The sequence below is a fragment of the Cupressus sempervirens genome, chromosome 4 (genome assembly GCF_028749045.1).
Source record: "Cupressus sempervirens isolate cs-2001-9-10 chromosome 4, ASM2874904v1, whole genome shotgun sequence".
Classification (NCBI taxonomy): Eukaryota; Viridiplantae; Streptophyta; class Pinopsida; order Cupressales; family Cupressaceae; genus Cupressus; species Cupressus sempervirens.
Window position 1 is genome coordinate 523,963,631 of NC_143121.1, and position 5,873 is coordinate 523,969,503.

The following is a 5,873-nucleotide window of genomic DNA, read 5'->3' on the forward strand; positions in this document are numbered from 1 at the left end:
AGAAACATGCTTTTGCAATAGTCAAAGCACTAAAAAAAATTCAATTTTATATCTTGTATTCACATTCTATCATTTATGTCTCGAATGTAGTAGTGAAAAGTGTGTTAGCACAATAAGATGTAGGTTGTAATGTCAGAGGAGTTTGGATAACAAAGACATAAGAGTATGATATAGAAATCAAACCTACCAAGCTAGTAAGGGGTAATGCCTTGTGCAAAGCAATTACAGAAAATAAGATCGCTAAAGAATCAAAAGAAGTGGAAGAAAGGCAACTAGCTTTGGTTGTAGGTCTCTATGATCTATGGTTTGAGGATATTACTAATTTGCTAACATATGGATAATGTCTAGAGGGCTTGACTGCAAGACAAAGGAGAGATCTCAAATTGAAAGTAGGCAAGTATGTAATTTGTGATGGTAAATTGTTTTAAAAAGCCATAGATGGCACTTTCCTCAGATGTGTGGACAAACAACAGCAAGAAAAGTTGTTGAAAATATTTCATGATGAAGCCTATGGAGGGAATTTTTCATCCTCAGTCACGGCTTTCAAAATATTGAGACAGTGCTATTACTGGCCCAGAATGTTCAAGGATGCCTATGCCTAGGTAGCAAAATGTGAAAAATCTAAGATAATTTTTGTGCGTCCTCAATTAGTTGCTCTTCTGTTAAGACCTATCATCATCAAGGGACCTTTTCAATAATGGGGTCTTGATTTCATCGGTCTAATTAATCCAACATCTAGTGCTAGTCACCAACATGTGATAACTATGACTAATTACTTCACTAGGTGGGTGGAAGCCAAAGCAACTAAGAAAACTACTTCTGAAGCAGTATGTGAATTCATTAAGGAAAACATACTAGTTAGGTTTGGTGTTCCCATCAAACTAGTGATGGACAACGTAGCCTATTTATCTTCAATTGAGATTACCAATTTTTGCTTTGAGTATGGAATCACAGTTAATCATTTGTCTAATTATTTCCCACAAGGAAATGGTTAAGCTAAGTCCAATAACAAGAATTTGATAAACATTGTCAAGAAATTGGTAGCAAATAATCAAAAGACTTGGCACAAGAAAATTTATGAGGCACTGTGGGTAGATAGGGTAACACCTAAGAGGGCAATTGGCATATCTTCTTTTGAATTAGTCCATGGAACTAAAGCTAATCTCCCATTACCTTAGGAATTGGTTATAAACAAACTTAGAATAGTGATTGAAGATGATATTTATAAAGATGGTTTGGAAAAGAGGATTTTGTACTTGAGCAAGCTTGAAGAGGAAAGAGAAGAAATCGTGGATCACATCACACAATATCATATGTGAGTAAAGAATATGTTTGATAAGAAGACAAGACCACAAAAATTCATGGTAGGAGATAGTTTGTTACTCTAGAATGAGAAAAGTGCTCCAAAGGTTATGCATAAAAAGTTTGATACCTTGTGGAAAGGTCCATTCATAATTCATCAAGTGTTTGAGAATAATTCTTTCAAATTGGCTTATCAAGATGGTGAAGTGCTACCTCTGACCTATAATGGTCAGGATTTGAAGCTTTATCAAATTTCAAATTGAAAATAGGTAACCCCTGTATTGTATTATAGTTATGTCTAGTTCCTTTTTGTGTTTACCTAAGTTAGTTTTCCTTCCTTGCCTTTGCTTTCCTGTTTTAGTTTTGTTGTGTCGCCACCTTTTATTTTTTGCAAACCTAGAGATTTTGAGTTCCTTGCTTGGGTATAGTCTACCCAAGTCCCCAGCTAGAGCCAATTGTTGCCCCACTTTTCACCCTGTGACCATTTTGCAAAAGTGGAAATTTTGGTGTCTTAGTTGAGTCTAGGTATGTTTGGGTTTAGTTTTAATTTTCCTTAGGTGAAAAAAGTCTCCATCAAATTTTCCATCTTTCCCTTCTCCCACATTTCATGATCGAGTGGTTTTCCTTGATGTTGTGAGTTTATGGGTAGCTTAGCACCTAATTCAATGGAGGTTCTTGCAACATGAAAGGTTTCTTCACAAAACTAGGCTTTTTCATGACTTATTATGGTTTTCAATGAAAGAAGGAAGCTTGTAGAAAATTGAGCATCATCTTCTCCTTAGTGAGTTTTCAACCCATAAAGGCGATATTTTGCAAAGACCAATAGATGATGCTTACGAGCCTATATAAGAAGATAATGAGCTATTTTATGGAAAACCCTTATTTTCATTACAATATTCTATCTTGGGAAGCATTCTAGATTTATCACAACACTCAAAATCATCTTAAGCAAAAAACTCAAAAATGACTTCTCCTCGGCAAGCTTTTGATCCATGAAGTATGTTTTCTGCCAAAGGCAACTGTGAAGGAAAGAAATAAGGAAGTGGGCCCCTCTTCGACTTTCACAATCCTTTCAAGATTTTCTAAACCCAAAGGAAATATTAACTTAAAGGATAAGGTCTAAAGGAAAGCTTGGGTGGAAAAATGAAAATTGTCTTCTCCTCGACAGGTTTTCAACCCATGAGGACGATTTTAAGAATTCAAGAGAAAATCAACTTTGTAAGCAGATTGGGCCCATGAATTACACACAAAATAGCTTAAGATGATAATGGAAACAATCTAGCCATTATGAGAAAGGTATTCTGAGTAGAATCCAATTAGGCAGACATTTCCTTATGGGATACTCTATTCCTAATTCTCCAAAACTTAATGAGAAACGGAAAAGTAAGTATGAAAGAAAGGAAAGTTACCATTGGATCAACAGAAATAGTGAAAAGACACCAAAATATCCATTAGAGCTCCTACATTTACTGTTTTAATGGATTTATCCTTTAATTCATTTGTTTGGCACTAATCGTGAAGATCAGCAGATGAATTGAGACTCCTATATAGATGGAAACATAACAGTTATTCAAACTACCACTTTTTCTAAAACTATTATTCTGTTAAATTTTAAAATGCTTTCAAATAGTCTGTATTTATGAATTCAGTATTTGCTCTTCATCTACATTCAAAATTGCAATTTACTTCATTCTCAGACAGAATGGCAACCAGATTTGTAGGGGTCATTGGGCTAAATGGAATCAAGTCCACATTAGATAATTTCACAAATACTTCACTCCATTTTTATGACATGCAAGATTTCCAAAGGAGGTTGAAGTCGAAGCTGATTCATCCCATAACTGAGAAGCTTCGAGGAAGTAGACTAGTAGAGGCAGTTGGTTTCTCGGTGGTAGTCCAAGCTTTAGAATTGATTTATGAATGCATAAATCACTACATTTTGGATACTAGATAGATTTTTCTACCTGATCACATGGTATTAATCTCCATTGATAGACAAATTGTGGTGAATTGCTTTCAGGTTCTAGAATGAGAGGAGTTTTCAGACTTGATAGTAGGAGGAGCAATCTCTGAGTTCTCTGCAAAGAAGGTGGTGTGGAGGAAGGAAATTATGTAATCCTGGTTTCAAAAGCCATTGAGTGCCAAGAGTAAGGTCCCCAAAACTCTATTTTTTACTAACCTCAAACCTGAGATTGTAGACATTCTGGTTCTCTTGCACAGATTGAAAGGTGAGGTAGAGGCTCTGAATTTCGTTGAATAGTATTTCTTTCTAATACAAGTTATATGTTTAGATATACAATATATTGATTGGACCCATGAGGTAAGTGAAAATCTATCCAGAGCTCTCAGTGCCGCAAAGTTCTACAACACCTTTTATATGTCTTCCTTTTTTATTTACATGCTAGCACCTCTACAGTTATGGCTAGGCCTTCCAAGAATAGAAAATTTTCTTGATGATGTGAAGTGTTATGAGTTCTATCCATGTTTGCAATTGTAAAATAGTTATGCAGAGTATGTCAAAGTTAATGACGCATTTACGATGAGAATTTGCAAGGAACTCCAAGGATGCTCGAAGAGGAGATTCAATATGGAGGCAATGGTGGCCATTAGTCAATTCGAAAGCTATTTTATCTAGTTCTCATCTTTCTCATATTTATGTCTTGCAGCTTTTGATGGATTCCCCCTAAAGTTGCCCAAGTATCCGAGCGACATGATCGTGCTAATAAAAATCATGAGGCAGGAAATCTAGGTGAATGTGCTAAGCAGAAGCTTGAAGAAGGGAGGATATGAGTTTCCTATGAAAGTAGGAGCTTATAGTTGTGAGTCCCACTCTGATGCAAAGAATATGCTCAAAATGTTTGAGATTAAATATAAATTGGAGATGTATGAGGTCTTGAGACCTATGTTTGATCTAAATGGATATGCTAGGGAGGTGTTGCAGATTGGAAGTGTGATCAAACACATTACCACTGTTGAAGACTAACGCGTAGATTGTAAAGATGAGTTTGAAATCCAAGATTGTGCTTTCACCAGGCTTATAGTGGAGAAAATAAAAATATATAATATCAATATTAATGTTCAAGGATTAGAGGATGATGGGAAAAATATGTATAGTAATACATATTTGACTAAGCTAAGGAACACTCCTATTAGTTTGGAGCCTTATGAGGATGCTAAGGAAGATTTAGACATTATGATGGCCTGAATCATCAAAAGAATTGGGAAGTGGGTTGAATGGATGACCAAAAGAAGTCAGAGTAAAGGTATAGCCACTCAAGCCTCTCCAGTAGTTGCAATGCCTTCTTCCTCCCAGAGTGATACACCAAGCATAACAATAGCTAACACTTAAGGACCAGCTCAACCTTTAGGAGGAGGTGATCAACCTCTAGACAAGAGCATTCCCATAGCCAAGACTTGTCATGATGGATCCCTCCCAGTCATTGGAACCCAAACTGGTGCTAAAGAGAAGAAGACAGAGGAGCCAAAGGACAGTGTTATTACACCAATTCCCTCTCCTCATGTTACACCAGTTCCCTCTCCTCATGTTAGCCCAATTTCCTCTCCCCATCGTAGCCCAGTTCTGCCAACAAGTGCTACTCTTCTACAACCAAGTGGCTCCCCAATACAAATAGTAGATTTGGGAGATGGAAAGAGCAGTCCTAGTGAATATACTAAATCTGATGAGGCAACGAAGAGGACCTCAGAGGTGGAGAAAGGTTAAAGCTCTTCTAAGCTCATTTCTCAAGCCCCGAAGAATCCCTTCTCTTCAATTGTGATTGCCATCACTCTAGTTAAGAAGAAGATGTTTACAATAGAATCACTTGGAATGGTCTCCAAAGTGATAGGCATTGATTCTTCATTAGAGGATACTTTGGAGAGGAAAAGAAAAAGGAAAGATGAAAGAACCCCCGCCAAGGATACCATATCCCTTGTAGTTCATTCTGGGTCTGCATTAACCATGGTAAAGAAGTAGAAAACATTTTCTATACTTGGGCAAGATCCAAAAATAGGGCACCTAAAAATGGAGATAGCCAAGCCCAATAAAGAAAAAAGAATTGAAGACATGACTCCTAATGATTTCACTATGCATTTGGTGGACCTTGGAGAAGCCAGACATGACACTAAGGTTGGCTTGTGGAACTCAACCAATGAAGTAATTGAAGGGAAATTGGAAAGACTGAAATTGTCAAAAGTTAGGATGAAGGCTGAGATAGAAGAGTTGAACAGATTCATCATACAATTGGTTACTCCATTGACAACTATCTTCGGAGTGTCAGTAACAAGAAATCCTAATGCTGATGAAGTTCAAGCTCTTATTTCTCAACTTCAGGAAGATAGGCACTTTGGCCAAATTGGTAAAGACTAGATTGGAAAGCTCAAAGTAGATGGAGTCGCCATTGTAGAACAAATTAGAAATGTTATCTTAAGATTAGAGATAGAGAAGGGTAATATTTTAGCAAATAGCAATACTCTGGCTGGAGAAAGAACGAAGTGTGATGATTGTATCTCTCTTCTAAAGATGATCATTCAAATGAAGGCAAAAGAAGTTGTTGAAGCAAAAATCTTGGCAA